Source organism: Pseudochaenichthys georgianus, chromosome 7 (genome assembly GCF_902827115.2).
Source record: "Pseudochaenichthys georgianus chromosome 7, fPseGeo1.2, whole genome shotgun sequence".
NCBI classification, from domain to species: Eukaryota; Metazoa; Chordata; class Actinopteri; order Perciformes; family Channichthyidae; genus Pseudochaenichthys; species Pseudochaenichthys georgianus.
In genome coordinates, this window is record NC_047509.1 from 42107148 (window position 1) to 42130520 (window position 23373).

At 40.8% G+C, this 23373-nt stretch overlaps 1 protein-coding gene across 1 annotated transcript in view; it reads left to right on the top strand.

Moving 5' to 3' along the window:
• Window positions 1–268: 268 nt before the first annotated feature.
• Window positions 269–23373, top strand: part of LOC117449739 (zinc finger protein PLAGL2-like) — a 37327-nt gene continuing 14222 nt past the window's right edge. Inside the window, exon 1 of the mRNA XM_034087598.2 lies at window positions 269–385. The gene's annotated coding sequence lies outside the window, so the exon portion shown is untranslated. The remainder of the gene's footprint in view (window positions 386–23373) is intronic.

Below are 23373 nucleotides of genomic sequence, written 5' to 3' on the forward strand. Positions count from 1 at the left end.
AAATTAACACCATTCATTGTTCACCAGTTTTGTTGTTGTTGCAAGCAAATCAAATAAATCAAATACATATTATAACATGTTTATATACACCAAGGTCTCTGTCTTTGTTTTTTACATCAGTTTTGTTTACACAAATCCTTCTAATGTTTGGAAATAGTTATAATTTCATTGTGTGCGTGCGTGTTTTTTTGTGTGAATGGAAGTGGTTCCTGCTAGAGTTCCCCTCAGCCCGGGGTCTGACGTCACTCTCCCAGAATGCATGGCTTCCAGCGCGGCACCCAGAAGTCCAGGCCCGGACTCGAGAAACATCTCTAAAACTTGCTCCAAAATGTCGACATTGAGACGGAATGGAGGCTGGAAGGATAGCCGGACTGAGACTCATTCGGTGAGTAGTGTTGTGTCCGTGTGTGTGGCCCTGAGCCAGAGTGGAACCCTGCTCGGTAACATGTAGAGGAGTTAGCTCCCGTAACACAAACTCCGATACAACTTAGTTAGCGCTCATCTTTTGTTTTTTAACCAGCATGCTGCTTCGGCTAACTTCACCCAGACTCACACTAACAGTAGTCAGTGTGTTCCCTCTGCATACAACTAGCGTAACTAACACTGGGACCGCCAAGCATTAATACGAGTTTCTCCTTCGCATCCGAATTATTTTGAACAGCAAGGCTAGCAGTCACATTTAGCCCCCGTCTGGTAATGACCCAGTTCCAACACTGAAGCGCTTCACTTCAGACTCCATCATCCAGCCAGTCTGCCGTCGGCCCGAGGGGAAGTTTGTTTTCCCTTTTCATTTTGCTCGAACAGAACCAACATGTTTGCAGTTATATTCACACAATAGAGAGGGCTTAAGCAGAAAAAGCTTTATGGCAGTTCCATGCTGCGGACCCACAAGATGGCACTACCAGCTCCCTTCGCCGAACTTAAAGTCTTGTATTCCACCTTTTATCCAGACCCCCCGCGAGTGTAACTACGATAATTGTATGATGGCAGGAAGAACATCCACTGCTGGAAAATGTGTTAGAAGTTTCTACTTCAAAGTGGCGAGTCCTTTAAAGAAACAATCCTATATGCAGATGTTACTTAATATATTATCATTCCATAAATCAGAAAATACTGTCTACTGCCATTCAAAAAATAAAATCACCATGACTTAAGGAATAAAGGTGACTTAACCAAAAATAATGGAGTTAGTTACAACATCTAGCATCCACTCAAAGTAGGGTAGCATGGTCCTGTTGCATCTCCTCCAGGAGCAAGATATAAGTTCATATCTGGAAGAATAAATTACAGAGATGTATTATATCCAATCGTAAAGCAAAAATGGGTCCTAATATCCTACATTTCGTTGATACCGTTAATACCTATACAAGTTAACTTTTTTAAATGCCTCAAAAAGTTGACTTGAATTCACATTTTCAACGCAATTAGAAGTCAGTCTTTTCTTTTGACGATTTTTGCTGAACAGATAGCATTGTAATATTATCGATATGTAGCTTAGAAGATTTTTTTTGTCAAGACTTCTAATAATTATCTGGTTGAACTAAAACATACTTTTATAGAAAGAAATCCATGTTGAATTACTACTGATTTAAGAGAGATATCATACTTTTAATGTTTTTCCCAAACTTGGTAATATGCTGTCCTTACCGTTTACGATTTCTTTCAAACTATTTAATTCTGTAACTCATGCTTTACCAAATGGATTCATTCAACTAATGGAATTCTTCTTGAGTATTGGTGATAACACATTAGGGGTGTAACGGTTCACAGAAGTCACGGTTCGGTTCATACCTCGGTTTGAGGGTCACGGTTCGGTACGGGTTCGGTACAACAAGGACAAGCAAAAATAAGTCCCAAATGCATATTTTTTTTTGCTGTTATTTATTTTTAACAGTAGTGCAAGTTTTGGTATGAAAATAAGGAACTCTAACATTTGGAATCATTAACTGTATTACACAGTTAAAAACAAACCACAAACAGTAACACACAGGTGGCCATATTATTTATAATGGCTGATGTCAAACAAAAAGGTTAAATAAGCTGTACAACTAAAAAGAATGTCTTGAAAATATTAAAATAAATAATAAGAAAGTGTTTCAATCACAATCAATAAAAGGCAATACAGAACTGTATAACATCTCCTGATGTCAAAATACATACAATGATAAATATATAACAAAATAAAATCTTTACCTTTAGGAGCAATGTCTAACATGTGTAATTAACTTGTGAGTGTGTGAGGCCATTATGCCTAAATAAAGGTACTCAAGCTTTACTCTATTTTCAAGTTGTTCTTCAGAAAGATGAGTTAGTCTACGTTGTCAGCAGTGAGGGCAGATCTGTTGGCGGTAACTATGTCACCTGCCGTCGAGAAAACCCTCTCGCTGGGGACTGAGACTGACTCGGATGTGATTGAGCATGTTTGACGTGTTACCACTAGCATACCGCACTGCTGTTGAACAACGCCGACACACCGTCCTCGTCCGATCCACAACTAGTCCACTAGTAATATAGTCCACAGGGAACCCGAAATGTTCCCACACACCTGATTTAAAAGGAGCAGGTGGGTCTTCTAGCTCCTGTGTGTTGTGTGAACTCGCCATAGCTGCTAACTTTTCTTCTTCATGTATTGTGTTCGTTTTGTTGTGTTTTGTTCTTGTTCTTCATTTGTTATTTACGGGTGGCTGGCTTTTAGGCGCAATACCGCCCCCTGGATTATATATAGTGTAATACTGCCCTGAGTGACAGACTTTTTTCCCACTCGTAAAAAAAAGGCGTATTCGCCGTGTGACTGCATGTGCCGAACCGTGACGGTACGGGACGAATACGCATACCGTTACACCCCTATAACACATACATTATGGTGATAAACACAGGAATCTAATTAACCTGTTCAGCCCCAAGCCTGTTTTCCAGGTCTCAGGCTCGAAAATAACATGCCCAGAACAAATGACTATATATTCACTTCTAAAAGGGTTAAATTAATAATCTTTTTTCTCAAAGCAATGATAAACCTGTGAGTTGGATGTAGAAAAGTCAGAATCAATATAGAATATTTTTATTTTAAAGTAAATTCAGATTGAACATAGTAAAAAAAATGTAAATTATAGTGTCAGTTCAAATAAAAAACATTACTTATAGTGAAAACCACCCTTGAATGATGGGATAGTAGACTAAAATCTTTAGGAATCCAAACTATAACATATAATAAGTACCCTGTATCAAGATTGATGGAAAACAAGTGACATTTGACCCTTTTTAGAGAGGTTTAGCAAAAAAACAAACACTTCTGGGGTCATTTGGGTGGATTTGCCATATCTCTGGCCCCCCTCGGTCGATTTTGATGATTGACACCTCTTTTGAACGGTTACGGCCCCTACACACGACGGCGTGCATTGATGCTTGCCTGCGGGCATGTCTGAAGCTAGACCAACAACCAATCACCTGAATCTCCCGCCCTGGACACACAAGCAGTGGTTTGATTGGCTAGAGCTTGTACTGGCATATGATTCGATTGGTTGACGCTTCCGTCAAAGCGTCAAAAGCAGAACATTGCTCCACTTTTGAAGCGAGCAACGCGAGCAAAGCTATGCTTTGCTCCCACGATGCAGTTCGGCGAAGCGTGACGTCACCCCATTCAAAGTCAATGGGCAGAAGCATTGAAGCGTCAACGCACGCCGCCGTGTGTAGGGGCTGTTAGAGCCAATATCGAAGGGGATGTTCCTAAATCCACCTACACGTTACCATTGAGGAGTGAGAGGGATGCGCACGCAGCTTGCCCAAACCAAAAGCTATGTTACGCTCTGAAAACTGAAAACTAGGTTCTAGCCATAAATATGATGATGGATTATCAGTAATCATTTCAAAGGGACACGGAGACATTGGATTAACCTTCAGCAGCGTTTTTATCGTTTTAATGCCATTGAACACAACTTTTGATTAGAAAACAGCAAAGGTAAGACAAATTTGCCGTTTTGGCTCCGTAAAGCTGCGTGGTGTGTTGTCTGGCTTTGCCTTCCCTGCCCTGAGTTTTGGTCGCACAGTGATGGGGCTCAACAGTAGTGCTGGGGGGAAACGATTATTTCGAAAACGATTAATCGGGCGATTATTTGATCGATTAGTCGACTAATCTAACGATTATTTGTCTGTTGTTCAATTCATAAAAAACGTAATGTAAAAAAAACGTAATGTAAAATTATTTTTTTTCACAATACTGTGTCTCAGAGGATCTTAATATTTAACAAACTATTAATGTGTTATACCAGATTAACGGTAATAATCTCAGCTAACTGCCGATACAAACCATGTTTACCAAAACAAAACACAAGTCTCATAAGAAGCATCTAAATGACCCATGAGCGAAAAATGCTAACGGACATTGGCACAGAACTCAAGATAAAAGTACCCTTATTACTCATCGTAGCTGCACATACAAGATATCCGATTAAAACTGAGACCCCACAGATTATGTAGGTATATAGTATCATCACTGAGTGATCCGGACTCGTGACAGGGGAAGCAAATACAGTCATCACAACACGTACCTTTACAGAGCTTCTAGGGAGATCGTCTCACCACCGTAGCTGTCAATTTGATCAAAAGACGTGTTCAATGGCATTAAAATGAGAAAAAACGCGGCTGAATCGGTTAATCCATAGGTTTTTAACGTCTATGTATAAAAAAATGATTGAATTTATAATCCATAATTCCATTTTTATGTAAAAATCGGAGAGCAAATGCTAGCTGCTAATGGTAGCCACCACAGCTAGCTGCCGCTTTAAATGTTCCAACATAGCCGTTGTGCTTGTGTGATATGACAACTCCATTTGGCAAAGACTGCAAATGACAATATCTTTGCGTTTTGGACTAACTTTAAAATATTCCCATGCTTTTGAAGACCTAGGGCGAGATGTTTTCGTTTGAGGGCTTCGTGCGCAATCCTGTGAGGAGGAGGTGGTAGCCGTGTCAGTCTCCATTGTGTTTGAAGTGCGATTGCGAACTGCTTGTTGCTTTGTTTACACACCCACGTGTGTGTAGCGACGCGTCGACGCGGAAATATGTCGTCGACGATATTTTGAAGTCGACGCGTCGCTCCAGCACTACTCAACAGGTTAAAGGGTTTCCAACAGAATTGCTCTAACCCCTTTTGGTCGCACAGGAAGTTGAGAAACTTGGAGGAGGGGCTTGTCACATTGGTATAGCTTTCCACATTAAAGGTCAGCACACCTTAAACCAGAGTTGTTGTTGTTGTTGTTGCCACTGCTAGCCAGAGTTCCTTCAATTATCACACAACCAGCAGTTGGTTGTGTTGAGCAGTAGCATTTATTCTCCAACAAATAGATGGTACACACACTGCACGGCTACGTTCCAGCTGACGTCCTACTCACTGCACGCACACACCGTTGTTCTCTAGGCTGCTCTCTCGTCATCACTTGCCATCATTTTTTCTGATAAAACCCCCCCCACAACTGCATTAAGCGCCCACAGCAAACAATATATACACACTAGTGTTGCACGGTGTACCGATACTTGAAAGGTACCGCGATACCCTGCTGTTAAAAACGGTACGATTCCTCTGTTTCATTAGTATCGGTACTTTAAGAATGACGGGGAAAAGTACTCCGGTGAGAAAGCGCCGTTTTAATAAGAGCCGTGTGTGTTCTGCGCTCTGCTTCCACTCCCTGCGTCCCTCAAGCACGCTCTTAGTGCCTCCCCTCTCTCGTGCACGCGCTAGCTGCCAGAGCATGTGAGAAAACGAGAAGCATGGCTGCAAGTGGGAGTGCAACTGCCGCTGCGCCTCAGCTTGTTGAAAAAAAAGACGCCAGAAGCGAAATTTGGAAGTATTTGAGCGATATCTCTGACAGTGAGGGCAAGCCTACGGACACCACGAGGCCTGTCTGTGAGACATGTTTTAGATCCCTGCAAACCAAGGGAGCCAACACATAGACTTGGCTAAGCACCCACCGACCGGCATCCAGAGCTGTTTAAAGAATTTAAAGACAGACAGGTTAGCGAATGTGATAGATAACATAATTACATCATGCTCAAGCCCATGCTAGACCCTCCAGAAAAACCGCATAATCAGCAAAATGGCGCATATTTTTAAAAAGCCGCATATTTATCAAAAGGCCGCATAATCCCCGCATTTTTCCACACAAAGTTGAAAAAAAAAGAAGTTAACTCGTCTTGACGTGAAATGATGACGATGCGCGACGTCATCAGCTCGCGCATCACAGAAGGTAAACAACACCGTAGAGTGAACGTGTGGAGCTCACACGAGAGTTTCTCTTCACCAAGATGAAAAAATCTAATCCATCTCATTTACCGACGAACATTTCTGCTAAAGACCGGGCAAAGCAGTACCCCGATGTCTGGGGGGAAACTATTCTGCACCCCGTGCAACTGTGTTGGAGCATAAGAGAACATCCACGGTGACGACCCACTTTGATTCATTCAAACATTCGAACATGCTTTCTGCTGCTGCGGACAAGAGAGCCAAACAGCTCACGTTCACCGAGACATCGACCTCCAAAACCCTTTCGAGGGCTACAAGAAACGAAGTGAGTAGCCTACAAGACTGAAGCTGGTCAGATTAACGAACGAGTAAATGAAAACAGAATGAGGCGGAGAAGTGTGTGTGTGTGTGTGAGAGAGAGAGAGAGTGTGATTAAAATAGCCCAATTGCTTTTACAATAAATAAACATTGAATGTGTTTAATTGAATAGTAAAGGGGTTTAACGTTAGTGGCAGGTTGTGTGTGAGAGAGAGAATAAATAAATAAGACAGCCCAATATTGATTTTTTCCGCATATTTCGCAACTTTCCGCATATTTCGCAACTCCCCGCAATTTCACCGCATAAAATCACATAAAACCCCGCATGTTTGATCGCATAATCAAGGATTTTAGCCCGCGTTTTTCTGGAGGGTCTACCATGCCCTCAAATCTAAGTCACATTAAAGTGTAATTTATTTTGTGACAAACGAAAGTTTTCGTAGTTTGACGAGGCAATCAATGGCAATGATAACTGTCTAATATGGCTATCTTTTTAGCTAACTTACCAATGTGGCTGACATCTGCAATATACATTTTGTCAATAATTATTTATATTACTGTACTATTACATGTTAATAAAATATAAAAAAAATTATATTTTATAAAACAAAAAAGTTGTTTGAGATGATGCTTAATTTTATTTAATACGAATTATTGTCATTTATTTTGTTTATTGTTCTCATTGTTTAAAAGTTTGTGTTATGGTTCTGGTGTGAAATAAAGCACAATAATTACATTTAAGACTGTTTCCCTTTTTTTTAGAATAGTATCGAAAAAGAATCGGAATCGCAATTCTTGACTTGGTATCGAAACCAAAATGTTGGTATCGTGATAGTGTTGTCACGATACCAACATTTTGGTTTCGATACCGATACCAAGTCAAGAATTGCGATTCCGATTCTTTTCTTAAAAAAAGGGAAACACGGAATATCGGCTTTAAAATGAGGAATAACAGATGATTTTAGCAGTCAGAACAACTAAAGCAGCAGTGTTACTAAGAACAGAAACACCAAAGAGTCACATCTAATATAAATATATATAAAAGCATTTATTTTAATTGTGTAGCAGTGAGTTTAACATTTTGGCAGCACTGTTGAGCATTTTGAAAATGTATTTTCATGCCTCTGTGCAAGGCTTAGTCTTTCTATCTTTATAGCCACTGGTGTAAAGTAACTAAGTTCATAAACTCAAGTACTACTTGGGTACAATTTTGAGATACTTGTACTTTATTTAAGTATTTCAATGTTTCTTTTGCTACTTTGTACTTCTAATCCACTACAGTTCAGAGGTACATGGTGTACTTTTACTCCACTACATGTATTAATCCCTTTAGTTACTTCACAGATGTGGATGAATGATGTGAAATATAATCAAGTGTTAAATCAGACTTTAGTTCCACCTGGAGTAAATCCACAAGATTCAAACTAGCTGCACCTTCACCAGCTTTGAGAACACTTTCATGATCAATCATTATAAAACACATCATATATATTATTCTGAAATGGACCAATCTGCACAATGACTACTTTTACTGTCGCTACTTTAATACTTTTACTTGAGGAACATTTTGAATGCAATACTTTTACTGTAACAGAGTATTCCTACACTCTGGTGCTTCTAGTACAAGACCTGGGTACTTCTACTTTTACTGTCGCTACTTTAACTATATTTTGATGATAATACTTTTGTACTTTTATTTGAGGAACATTTTGATTGCAGGATTGTTCCTACATTCTGGTACTTCTACTTTAACTCAAGTACAAGACCCGGGTACTTCTACTTTTACTCAAGTACAATATATATACTTATACCACCTCCGTTTATAGCCTATGAAAAAGACTAATAGAAAACGAAGGCTAAAGCTAACGTTAGCAGATAGTGATGCTAGTTTGCTAGTTAAGTTTGCTCAACGATAATATTGCGACAGAAAAACGTTTCAGTGCACATCACGCTCTGCCGCTCCCACAGGGAGCTCTGCTCTGAACACCTGAACGGCCCGTTCACAGACTTCTGGCGTCTTTTCTGTCAACAAGCCGAGGCGCAGCGGAAGTTGCACTCCCACTTGCAGCCATGCTTCTCGTTTTCTCACATGCTCTGGCAGCTAGCGCGTGGCTGCGTGCACGAGAGAGGGGAGGGACTTAGAACGTGCTTGAGAGGAGCGGGACTGCAGTGTAGAGATGGCAAATCCGGATCATTTTATGGACTCGGAGTCTTCTGAGTCAATCATTGAAGAGATCCGGATCATACGAGTCATTTGAGTCATATGAGTCAGCATGACCAAGACCGTAGAAATCCTACCGGTGAAACCGAAAAGTTGTTGCATTTAACCAGCATATTAAACTAACGTTACATTAACCTCCGCTACACAGTGTCTTTTGCTTTAATAAAACGTGTGTGTGTGTGCATTTTAAAAAATAAGTGTTTTGCATTATATGTATATAGTTATTTTAATATGTTCCTGTACTTAAGCTAATTTTGCACAATTGTATTTTCATTTAATAATAATAATAATAATAATAATAATAATAATTGTATAATTACATTTTATATATTCTAACTGTTTTGCAATTTTCTATCATTTGTTTCTTTTTGTGTGCCATGTTCAAAATAAACGAGTTTCCAAGTAAGATCCTTATTGGAAATGCAGATATTATTACAGGAGACTGTTGCACAACATGACCATTTTGTTAGAAGTCTACACTGAAACTTAATTTAGAGCCGGAAAAATCGCGGGATCCGTGAATCCAGGTCAATGATCGAGAGAGACCATGGCCTACGAGGACTCAGAGCCGTAACATATAGCAGGCAGCAGATCCAGAGATCCAGCAGACTCGTCCCCATGCACGAATCTACAGCAGACTCAGCCCCTCCTCCGGCTCGCACGGCTCCCGCGAGTCCCACGGCTCCCTCGACGAGTCGCAGCAGACTCAGAGATTTGCGGACTCACGGCTCACTCACGGCTCACTCACGGCTCCCGCGAGTCCAACGACTCACGGCTCACGGGACTCTCGCGGGAGCCGGAGGAGGGGCTGAATTTGCTGTTGATTCGTGCATGGCGACGAGTCTGCTGGATCTCTGGATACAACAACGTTGTAATGTGATTGTACACGTTATAAAGAGAGTAAAGAGTGACGCAATTTATAGTTTTAATTGTTACGTCACATCAGGTGTAGGACTCAAAGGACTCGGGTTAATCGAGAGGGAGACTCGTCACGACCGGCTCATTACTAGGATCCGGGTTAATGATCCGGATGAATCATGACTCGCCCATCTCTACTGCAGTGCAGGGAGTGGAAGCAGAGCGCTGAACACACACGGCTCTTATTAAAACGGCGCTTTTTCACGGGAGTACTTTCCCCCGTCATTCTTAAAGTACCGATACTAATGAAACGGAGGAATCGTACCGTTTTTAACGAAAGGGTATCGCGGTACCTTTCAAGTATCGGTACATCGTGCAACACTATATCGTGACAACACTAATACACACATACATACATATGCTTGCAATCATTTTTTGACAACTAGTGCTGTAACTATGCTACGCTGCTGCAAATCGGGAGCATCCATTTCTTTACTATAGTCCATTGAATTATTGCTAATATTGAACGTGTCGCAGGTCCAAACTGCACAGAGATACATCCAAAAAGTGTGAACAGTCCTCGAGATTGATGTTCCATTTTGCAAATAAACCTCTCAAAGTGTACAATTCGTTTTCACGGTATTTACAGTATATATTAGGACATTATCCTAATGCAAAGTGGTGGACAGAATTGGCCATTTCCAAAAGTGTCCCCAGTATAAATGATGCCTGTGCTTGCCATGGCATTTTGAGCTGAATGGAGATGATTTGTGGGTGGTGGCAAAGTTCGGCACATAATTACTAACTTGCACCGTTACACATACTCTCTTGCCCCTTCTCACTCACCGCCTCACTCGTTTTATACACAAACTTTTCATCTTTGCATATTATTTTAGTTTTGATTAACCTCAATTTTCAAAAGATGCCCAGGCCTAACAAAGAGTTAAATTAGACCCTGAACTAACTGAGTCAAATGTGTTACAATAAGCATATGCTCCAAATGCTTTAAAGAAGTGATACAATGACAGGCAAGGTGGCTCAGTCAGTAGGCGCTTGGACTGGGAGCCGTAGGGTCGCCAGTTCAAGTCCCCGACCAGACCTAAATATGGAGTGGACTGCTACTTGGAAAAGGCCCAGTTCACCTCCTGGGCCCTGCCGTGGTGCCCTTGAGCATCATCAACATCCCCCTTCCCCACTCCCGTTGCTCCCCGGGCGCTGTACAATAGCTGCCCACTGCTCCTGGTACTAGGATGGGTTAAAAGCAGAGAATAATATATATGTACTACTGTTCTTTATATACATTTTACTATTATTATTATTGTCATATTATCCTATACTGAATCGGTGGTGAAAAAACCCAAGTGGATTTTTTTCTATTAAAAAAAGAAAAGCGTTGTTGTGTAAGTGTAATCCCTTACACCTGTTACACTGACTGCAACATCAAACCTAGCTCAGGTGATGGATTGCAGGAAATAATGCCTCTGTCTCTGGAGTAAACCTTTGAAAAGCAACGACAAGCAGACAGACAAAGGGTACAGCGGAGAAAAGCACATGATCTCAATTACAGGTTATAATTTAAAAACAAACAAAAGACAGAAATACATCCTGCTACATTTTTGCTAAAGCTATTACCTGGCTACATTGCCTTATTAACCTGTATCCTCTTTTTGTCTGTAAAATGGACACAAATCATAAAATAAGAAATATCTGGTCAAATACTATAATAATAATAATAATAACACAATTAATTTATAATGCACTTTTGCATGTAGCAAAACGTTTTTTTGTCTAGCATCAGCCCATGCAAAAACACTGCAGCTCCCCAAAACTTCCCGGTCTTCCCAGCTGCTGGGCTGACAGGGTAGTGTGTGGGATTACTGATAGAGAGTGTGTTGTTGGTCTATAGCAGGGGTGCCCAATCAGTCGAGATTCCCAGTCGATCGCGAGATGTGTCTAAAAATAGAACAACAATATTCTGTTTTATCGTTAATGTCCTATAACATAATCTTCCTGTGCCAGAATAATGCACTTGAACGCATCAAAGCTTTGTGATTGGCTGGCGTGACCCCATGTGTCGGGGCGTGGCTGGTGGGCAGTGGGCAGTGCACTAGTTCGCTAACGTTGTGCATGTCAACAGAACAGGAGTGACAGTCCGCACACACAAGACCGCAATTATGGCAGAAGCAAAACGATGATTATTTTTTGGATCTATTCCAATTCAAAGTCCATCTGTCTCTCGTCTGCAATGCGAGCGTGGCTTTATCCAAGAAGGGTAATTTAGGAGCGGCATTTCAAAACAGTGCACAAACGCTACGAGACGGAATTCCCTCCTAATTCTGCCCCACGCTCCCAAAAGGGGAGGGGCCTGAAAGGACCGCTAAATGCACAGCAGTCCATTTTCACCCGCCCAACAACAAGAGCAAGGCTGCTGCCAGAGCATCTTATCGTGTCAGTCACGTTCTTGCGAAACACATGAAGTCCTTCAAAGACGGCGAAGTTGTGAAAGAAGCTTTCCTGCAGGCTGCCGACGCGCTTTTGGGGGACAGTAAAAATAACAGAAGCATTTCAACAGGTTTTTGATATAATAAAAACTCAAGTTGGATACCGTTATTAATCAGCTGTAAGTTTGAGTTTGTTTGAACTTTTTCATTATAATTATTGTACAAAATGGTATAAGAATTAGGGGTGTAACGGTTCACAAACATTTCGGTTCGGTACGTACCTCGGTTTTTAGGTCACGGTTCGGTTCGGTACGTTTTCGGTACAGCAGAAAATTATCACAAAACATAACATATTTTTTTAAAATTATTATTAAACTGTGAATAATGTATTCACTCAAATAAATACAAAATATAATCAAATAAACATTAAGGTGCAGCATTTCGATAAACTGAAATAATCTGTATTTGAACTTTACTGTACTAGTAGGCCTACTCACAAAACATAAACTATTGGGTTTTTAATTATTATTAAACTGTGAATATTCACTCAAATAAATATAAAATATAATCAAATGAACATTAAGGTGCAGCATTTTGATGAACTGAAATCATCTGTATTTGAACTGTACTACCTAAGCAGCCAGTTTGACATTAGGACTTGCTTGTCATTGTATTTTCATGTTTGTTTAAAGAAAAATGTACTTGTCCACATTGCTTGCCGAAAGGGCAGATCTGCTGGCACTAGCAATGTCTCCTGCTGTGGAGAGCACCCTCTCGCCAGGGACAGAGGTAGCAGATACAGCCAGGTAGCGCTTTGCTAACACCGCAACATAAGGATATTTTCCGTTTGTAATAGCTTTGGCTCGGTTTGAAGTTTTTGCGAGTGGTGGAGGCTAAATGCTAGTGGGAGTTGGGTTTGCACTTCAGTCTTTTGGTACCGGTGATATTCACGTTCGGGTGATGCCTTTTCAAATGAGTGTGCAAGTTTGATGTATTGCCAGCCGCGTAACCAATGTTAGTTGAACAATGCCGACAAACAGCTTTGGTTCGGTCCACCTGTCTTTGTCCCTCATCCTTGTACGTAACTGCGAAACCAAAATGTTCCCAAACCGGAGACTTCAATGATGCTGGAGGATTTTCAAGCTCAACTTTATCTGCGTTCGCCATTTCGACAGTTCCTCAAATTACTGACTACATTTGAACGCATCCCTCTGACCAGCTCGTCCAATGAAATGACTTGCTTGCTCTATGATGCGTTGAACACAATGGGAGAAAATTACTCTGAATGCAGCGACGCAGCACCTGAGATTACTTCCAAGAAGTTGTTCACGTTCTCAATTTTTTACGTTTAACGTTATATTCGTTCGGTACACTTCGGTACACACGTGTACCGAACCGAAGGGCCCGTACCGAATAATTTCGGTACGTGTACCGTTACACCCCTAGTATCGGTACTTTAAGAATGACGGGGAAAAGTACTCCGGTGAGAAAGCGCTGTTTTTAATACGAGCCGTGTGTGTTCAGCGCTCTGCTTCCACTCCCGCACTGCAGCCTTGCCTGCAGTCCCTCCCCTCTCAAGCACGCTCTTAGTCCCTCCCCTCTCTCGTGCACGCGCATGTGAGAAAGCGAGAAGCATGGCTGCAAGTGGGAGTGCAACTGCAAAAAAGACGCCAGAAGCGAAAAACAAAAAACTTGTTTATAGATGATGCTTAATTGTATTTAATACAAATTCTAGTCATTTATTTAATTTATTGTTCTCATTGTTTAAAAGTTTGTGTTATGGTTCTGGTGTGAAATAAAGCACAATAATGACATTTAAGACTGTTGCCCTTTTTTTAAGAAAAGTCTCGAAAAAGAATAGGAATCGCAATTCTTGACTTGGTATCGGTATCAAAACCAAAATGTTGGTATCGTGACAACACTAACGTGAATAGATGTGAACATATGACCAGTTATTAAATTGTTACTTTTGTCCAGAAGAAACTATGTCCTGTAGCCTCTCAGATGCAAAAAAAGAAAGGAAATAACTTGAAACAACATTTAGAAAAAACAAAGATCTGGGATTTTTCCCCCCAACTTTTGGTAACAGACCAGACCAAGCCCCCAGAAAGAGCTGTGGTCGTTAAAGTAGTTTGTGTTGCCAAACGGTGTTACTGAAATTAGTGTCGGTCATGTGATGCCTTTCGGCTCAAGGATATTTGTGTTCCTGTCTGAACAATTGTCCTTATTTAAATCATTAGGGAGAGTCATTTCCCCTCTCCATTCATGTGACTGAGATTGGAGGTCAGGTTAAAGGGAAAAGAAAAATCACTGGAAGATTCCAGAATGATCCATGCATTTATTTTTTAAGTATGATTGTAAAGTTTAAACTTAGGCTTACCTAGCAAATATGCTAGGCTAGCCTTTGGCTACATAACATACCTAAACAACCTGCACTCCACTGTGCTCTGTAAATAATGTTTCACAAACCGTAACATAATACAAATACCGATAACACAACTCATCAACATTTTGGTACTGTCCAATCAAGGACTGGTACCAGTTCAGTAGGGCTTCCCTCGACTACACATCAAAGTTGAACGTTCTTCTGCTGTAGGGATGGGTACCGAACGCCGGTAGTTAACAGGCCCCCGGGGCTACATATTTAAAGACCGCGGTATTGATAAGCTCCAACGTTATCGGTTTTGTTATCGGTACTGAAGAAATAAAAAAATTGTATATAAAACAGATTTCATATTTATTATTGCTACATAAACGTTATCTTGCACATTTTATCGAACCAACTCTGTGTCTAACTTGCAATATAATTATTTCCACTCTCTACACTCACTACACAGCGATCTCTCTCTCACTTCTGTGTGAGAGGGTCGGTCCGTTCGTTCACAGACACGCTGCAGCAACACACAGATCTGCCAGGGACGGAGAGAACGGAGCGTTCAAAAGTATAGTGACTCGATGTGGACAATGCTCGTTTGCCATTAGTGTTTTCGCGTACGCGCGGTAACATGAGCAATCTGTCCAAACATCAGGCCAAAAGGCATCATATTCAGACGGAGAAATGCAGAATTTTCAACTTCCATCATTCGTGCTCTGTTGCCCCAATTACAAGTAATTGTATCACGTCAGATGGGAGAAGTTAAGAACTCAGTTGTTGTATTTAAGTAAAAAAGTGTATAAATACTCTCTTACAAGTCAAAGTCCTGCAATCAAATTGTTCCTCAAGTAAAAGTTGAAAAATATTAGCATCAAAATATAGTTAAAGTAGCAAAAGTAAAAGGGTAACCGTTGGCAGAAGGAAGAATGGAGAAATATGTGAAAATAATACCATAAATAAAACGTTACCTCATTTATCATATATGAAGAATTCGTTTTCAAACATTGATTAAAGCCAATCTTAAAATGATTAAACAAACGCCTGTTTAATACTCCTCAGTGCGCACAAAAACATAACTTGGAGAAATAAATAAATACGGATATGTTATTTAAAACCACCTCGAATATGTTGTGTTAATGTTATGAAATGTTTTCTCATAAATGATGCGGTAAGCAGGAGGACAGAATTACGTCTAAACTGAGGCCGTTTTGTATTTCTATAGGTTGTATAGACACGAACATGGTTTTATATACCATCACGTTTAATCATGTTTTATGCCGTTTGCTAAGACTTGATAAGTCGCTCATAAAACACAGGAGGTATGGAAACTAAGAACACCATATATTTGGTAGCTGATATAACACAACACATTAGTTTTATTTCCTTTAAGTGGTGGATAGAGTTGGATAGAGTTGGATAGAGTTGGTTGAGACGCACAGGCTGCAGTGGAGACGCTGCGCACAGCTGATCGACAGCCGGAACACAAACCACCAAATAAAAAAATAAACATGAATTGACTCCACTTAGTTTCTCATCAAGGGGGGTCTCCTGTCCCCGGCACAAACACACTGACACACTGCCTGAGGAACGTTATGTGTACCACTTATTTATTTATGTTGGTGACGATCCGACCTCCACGCTGCTACTCTGGTTCAAACTGCATCTACCAAACAATGTGATTTGTTTCCACCTCCCCAAAAGAACCAAAATCTGACACGGTGTGAAATGTCTTTTTTAGATGTTCTGTCGTCCTTTCCTGCGATCTTCTTCAGTCAGTCAGTCTGAATGAATATTAATACGGGGCGTTTCTTTGACTATTTATAGGCAATATGGGCGTTACGTTAGGCCTGTCACGATAATTAATTTTGTTGGACGATTCTGGAAATGATTGTGATAAACGATAATATTGTCGGCACCGTTGTAAGACCATTTTAGACCACTGACATAATGATAATACAAGTACATCCTTTCAAACATAACTTTTTATTGAACATTAAACATTGCAAAGTAAATGTGAAATAATATTAAAATATATAAATGATTAATTAAATTATAATAAATTAATTAAAATCAGACACAACCAAAACAATAAATTAGTCAGGCTGGAAAACAGCTCTCTCTCTCTATCTATATATATATATATATATATATATATATTATTTATAGATATATTATTTATATATATATAGATATATTATTTATATATATATTAGGGCTGTCAGTCGATTAACATATTTAATCGCATGATTGTCCATAGTTAATCGCAAATTAATCGTACATTTTTTATCTGTTCTAAATGTACCTTAGAGGAATATTTTTCAAGTTATTGCGCGTGCTGGATCGTTGGAGCTATGTGCAACTCAAGGCATATGCTCGAACGGGAGCTGCCTGGACGCTGCAATCATGTTGCAGTTGCACTGAGTGTGCTGACTTTTCGTACAATGTCCCACCGTCTGGCTTCCTGCATCAAGTCAAGTGCTCGGTGAAATGTCGCTCCTCTGTTTTCATTTAAACAGCTCCTTATATCCGTTAGCGCAGCTAGCTAACACCAAATGCTAACAACAACAACAACAACACGTAAGGTAGGGCTGTGCAATTAATCGTATTTTAATCGCGATTACGATTATGGCTTGCGACGATTATGAAAACAGCATAATTGACAAAATACGATTATATTGCTGGGTGCGCTTTCGCCCCTCCCTAAAAGCCCACTCGGCCACGTGGGAGTGACATGTGTTGTGAGTGTTCAGCGCGAGCGAAGATGTCAGAACAAGAGCAGCAACTCGTTAAAAAGAAGGGTAAAACTATTTCCACTATTTGGAAGTACTTTGGCTTTCAGGAGTCCGACGTGGAGCAAAACAAAGTACAGTGCAGGATGTGTTACCAGGTTGTGTTGGCACCACACACTAACACAACCAATCTCTTTAATCATCTGAAATACAACCACAACGTGCAATACGACCGGGCATACAACAAAAAGCAGATGCCCGCTCGACTTCATCCACCACATCATCACAGTCATCGATTCAGGACGCATTGTACAGAGCAACGGCCTACGCGACGAGCTCGCAGAGACACAGAGATATTACAGGTGCCATTACATTTCACATCGCTAAAGATATGTGCCCAGTTAGCACTGTTAGCAACCAGGGCTTCAAGCAACGTGTCAACATGTTGGACATCGCGTGACGCGATGCCGTCTCGGTATTATTTCAGCAGGTCTGCGCTGCCTGCACTATATGACAAATGCCGTGGGGAAGTTGAGAGAGATGTGGCTTCAGCTGACTACTTTGCTACCACAACAGACCTATGGTCTAGCCCAGGGGTGCGCAACCAGTCGATCGCGAGATGCGTCTAAAAATAGAACAACAATATTCTGTTTTATCGTTAATGTCCTGTAACATAATCTTCCTGTGCCAGAATAATGCACTTGAACGCATCAAAGCTTTGTGATTGGCCGGCGTCACCCCATGTGTCGGGGCGTGGCTGAGGGTCTTCAGTACAGGTGGCTTGTCACCTGCCTGCGCTCATCTCTGAAACCAGACCATGTAAACAGGCTGGTGTTTCTTGCAACACATCTTTAAGAGATGACATGAGCAGCCCTACCAGCATTTGCCACGGTGGCCTAAACATTTTTATTTGGTCTTAAATTGTAGTTCAACATTTATTTCCTGTTACTTCTGGACCATGAGGGTTGGCCAGCCTTCAACGTTTAACTGAGTGGAATATGTTGAATATGTTTTACCAACATGTTGGCTATATGTTAAGGAGTTTTCAGTAGGCTGTGACAGTGCACTGCAACATATTTGATTTGATTTATTTTGTTCTAATTTATTTTTATTTATCATATTAATAATATATGTTTAGTATGGTTTTGGAAGTGCGCTCCAACATATTTGTTCTTGTTTATTGGTAAAATATTATTTGTTTTAAAGTTCAATAAATGGTCATTGAATAATCGTCAAAATAATCGTGATATCAATTATTGACCCAAATAATCGTGATTATGATTTTTGCCATAATCGCACAGCCCTAACGTAAGGTGTGCACGTTCTCGCTCGCGGCCCACATACACACACCCTCCCGGTCCTCCCGATGGCCAGTCGGTGCCTGCCGGTGAGCGTGGAAGTGTGGTCTGCCGCAAGCAGACGGCAGGATCAGCATCAGCTTGTAGAATGTATTTTAAACTCGATGCGCTCTGAAACTACGGGGTGGCCGAGGACAAAAAATACACATGCGTTAATCGCGTTAAAATAATTAGTGGCGTTAATTTTGTTTTGCGTTATTAACGCGTTAACTTGACAAATATGAGCACACATTATCTCACAAGCAAAAAAACCCTCCTTAAAACAACAGTCAAGTGTACAGTGAGTGAGTCCACTGTCAAAGACCCAGATTCCTCAACAGGCCATATCCAAATCTGTTTTTCAAAGTTTTCGAGCAAGCATGTTTGCATTGTCGGGCAAATGCATCTTTGATTGGAAACTGTCGGGAAGGTGGGAGCTCTCCATCTCCAGCTGTTGTGTTTGCTACCAGCTGGGAAAAGGGAATGGGGTGGTTGTGTTGTAGGTGTAGTTTAAAATGCGTGGTATTGCCTGCTTTTGTCGCTACCTTTTTTAAACAAATGCGACACACCGCCCGGCTCATTCAGGTCCATTGGTTCGCCTCGTTCATTTGGCTTGAATCCAAAATACTGCCACACCGGAGAATCGAGATGTGTAGTTAGGTTTTGTAACCAATTCCATTTCACTTTAAATTCCCCGCGAGTAAGTCACACGTTGTCTCCCGCTTCTCGCTATATTATTAATTTGGCTGCTACGCCGCTGCACGTGCACGCGGAGTGTCCTGACCTGGCTGTGTGTCAGCCCCGCCCCTCACAGCGCGCGTGGCCGGCAGCCACAGCGCTCCTAGCTAAAATGCTGGTCACATCCTTATGTAAACGCAATTTATCGAGCTCAGAAAAGTTATCGAGTCCATTTGTATTTATCGTACGATAAGTCAATTTAACCCATTACGTGAAGCCCGCAAAAGATGCGCTACATTTTGAGTTGATTGTGATTTATAAAGAGAAACCGGCGTAGGACGTGCCGCACACACTTCATTAAGAAGTATCGATAAGATACCGTTAAAACCTATACCCATCTCTATCCTGCTGTGTTGCCTCGGGCAAGTAAATTAGATTGTAATCTAATTCCCTAAAATAATTAAAAAATACGTCTTAGAACAAAAAGTGAAAATCTCCCAAGCTTGTGTTAACCACAGATCTTATCTAAGGTTTCTAATCAAAAACATCTTCAAATCCTGCATCACTCTTCACAATGAAGGATCCTAGAAGATGGAGTCCATGGGTCAGTTGCCATTAGTGAAATCCCATAAAGATGCAGTCCTTGCATCTCACCCGTAATTGAGAATAATCTTTTTATTTTCTTCACTTATCTAAAGTAAAACTTCTGATTAGTTCAGGGCAGCCAGGGCTCAGGCTATTGTAGAAAGAACCCGTTCAACACAGGGGATCTCCATTTTAGTGTCTGATAGAAGGTAAGACTCAAGGGGTTGTTTAGGACAACTAATCAAATGTTGTTTGCTATTGTTTTGGGCACAGAGGGTCTGCCACGTTAAGTGCTGTTCCAATCCAACAAGTGGGGAGTGAGTTATCAAGTCCTCCAACATACCTCATTCACACCAACGCAACTCCGGTTCAAGTGCCGTGCTAGAGCTTTTCAGGTTCAGAACCAGTTCTTCGGTTTAGCTCTGGCTCTTTTCACACCGCCCAGAGTCCGACTGGTAATGCGTCGTTGAGTCATCGTTTGCGTCATGACGTAACCGTTTGCGTGCCTGCTTCATAAAGCAAAACCGCGCGGATGAAATCATTTGCATTCATTTCTTATGGCTCTATCTGCACCTTTCGGAGTCATTTCTGTGGTTTAGTTATATTCTTATAAAAAAGTGTAATCGTGTCAATAAAGGTTTTTTTAAAACACAACTGCTTCCGAGGTCGGTCTTATTTCTTAAGGTGGACTGAACCATGAGTGTGGAGTAATGTTGTATCTTTCATTTAAATGAACTGTAACCTTCACCCAGGTATGTAACAGCTGTTCTCAAATGAACAAGTGAAGTAAAGTTTAATATTTATAGTTTTATAGATTTAGAGTTATAATGAGAGGTGATCAACGTGAATGCTCAGGTTCCACCTTAACACACAGACACGTTGCTTCACCATGAGCAGAAACCTTTATATATACAGTCTATGGCAGAAACTCTAAAACTCTTGTTAAGTTTCTCCATCGTTGTGTACAAACCGGATAAAACGCGGGCTTTTTGTTGTTGTTCAGGAGTTGATCTGTCGCTGCCCCTGCCCCCGCCTCGACGTAAGCGTGACGTATGTGGTGCTTTTGTTCTGGCCGGACAATTTTTTGGTGCTTGAAACTAACCGGATTCCGGAGCTAAGAGGCTGCTCCGCTGCGGTGTGAACAGGAAAACCCGGTGCTTTTCAAGCTCCAGCTCCGAACCGGCCCTGAAACACCGTTGGTGTGAATGAGGTAACAGGGAGTCTGCACCGGTCCGGATTTCACCTGCTGCTCTACCTGACCGACTCAACGCTGTTTCTGTCCGTCATGAACAGTGGTGTAGTGGTCGTTGGACGCGGGGGATCGCTGTCCCCCCACTTATTTGGAGCCCCCACTTTTTTTTTTTATAGTCTAATAAATATAAAATAATTGCCAGCGTTATCAGCTGCAAGTGTGTATTTGTTGTAATAATCATGAAAACATAATACATTTCACAGTAATTATAATAAAAACGTAGCTCAAGTATATGCAACTTGATTTGAAGAATGTGTGAGGGGCAGCACCGTGTGTGTGTGTAGTGTCTCCCCCCGTAAAAGAAAATCCCCACTGGTCATGAAACACACTGTTACAAAACAGTTCCTGCAAACATTTACTGGCAAACTGCTCCTAACAAGATAAACAATAAATATCGTCATACTGACATTAACAACTTCATGTTACCTCATATTTATTTTACTTATACCCGTGTCTAGTCTAGAAAACGGTAAACGTAGTTTGTTTATTTACAGAGTGTTACAAAAACCATGCAGCTTATAATGGAGCCTCATTCAGCTGTGAGTGTGACTGCAGATGGAGTTAGCTCCGTCACGTAATTGGAGTAGGTAGGGGGCAGTTTGGGCAATGTTGTTTGTGCAGTACGCTGACCAAACACTGGTGGCCTAAACCATGTTACGTAGCTTTCTGGGGAAGTAAGTCAGATACAGCACCATCTCGTGGATCTTGTTGGCACAACCATCTTTGTAAATATTTAATATAAACAGGGTTCGTACGGTCATTGAAAACCTGGAAAAGTCATGGAAATTCAAAATGCAAATTCCAGGCCCTGGAAAAGTTATGGAAAACGATGTTTTTCCCAAAGTTTTGGAAAAGTCATGGAAATGTAACTGCGTCAAATATAATTTACATTTTATCTAATCGCCAAAATAATCTGCGGTCGCGAGCTGTTATGTGCCATCATGACGCGCATGGTATTATTTTTTAATATATGAAGCGCGAGCTGTGTGCTCGAGTCTTCCTGCCTGTCGGTTGAACTCTGCTGCTCCGGTATGACGGTCAGCTACATTATCTACGGTGCGTTCGTTAACTGTGCGGAGTCACTGTGGCACAGACTCCTCCGCTGGTGAACAGCTGTTAGAACGGGCCGTTCAGGTGTTCAGAGCAGAGCGGCAGAGCGTGATGTGAACTGAAATGTTTTTCTGTCACAATATCATTAAGGAATCGTTGAGCTAGCTAGCTAGCAATAGCATACATTGTCACTATCTGCTAACGTTAGCTTTAGCCTTCGTTTTCTAATAGTTTTTTTCATAGGCTATAAACGGAGGTGGTATAAGTATAGATATTGTGCTAGAGTAAAAGTAGAAGTACTCAGATCTTGTACTTGATTAAAAGTAGAAGTACTCGGATCTTGTACTTTAGTAGACGTGGAAGTACTCGGGTCTTGTACTTGAGTAAAAGTAGAAGTACTCAGGTCTTGTACTTGAATAAAAGTAGAAGTACTCAGGTCTTGTACTTGAGTAAAAGTAGAAGTACTCTGATCTGGTAGTAAAAGTAGAAGTACTCAGATCTTGTACTTGAGTAAAAGTAGAAGTACCAGAGTGTAGGAATACTCTGTTACAGTAGTACAGTAAGTCGTGCATTCAAAATGTTACTCAAGTAAAAGTAGAAAAGTATTCTCATCAAAATATAGTGAAAGTAGCGACAGTAAAAGTAGTCGTTGTGCAGATTGGTCCATTTCAGAATAATATATATGATATGTTTTATAATGATTGATCATGAAAGTGTTCTCAAAGCTGGTGAAGGTGCAGCTAGTCTGAATGACTTTGTATACTGCAGGGTAGCTTGTGGATTTACTCCAGGTAGAACCAAAATCTGATTCAACACTTGATTATATTTCACATCATTCATCCACATCTGTAGAGTAACTAAAGGTATTAAATACATGTAGTGCAGTAGAAGTACACCATGTACCACTGAACTGTAGTGGAGTAGAAGTACACCATGTACCTCTGAACTGTAGAGGAGTAGAAGTACACCATGTACCTCTGAACTGTAGAGGAGTAGAAGTACAAAGTAGCAAAACATTGAAATACTTAAATAAAGTACAAGTATCTCAAAATTGTACCCACGTATAGTACTTGTTGAGTTTATGAACTTAGTTACTTTACACCAGTGGCTATAAAGATAGAAAGACTAAGCCTTGCACAGGCATGACAATACATTTTCAAAATGCTCAACAGTGCTGCCAGAATTATAAACTGACTGCTACACAATTAAAATAAATGCTTTTATATATTTCTATTAGATGTGACTCTTTGGCGTTTCTGTTATTATTGACACTGCTGCTTTCAGGGGGTCAGGGG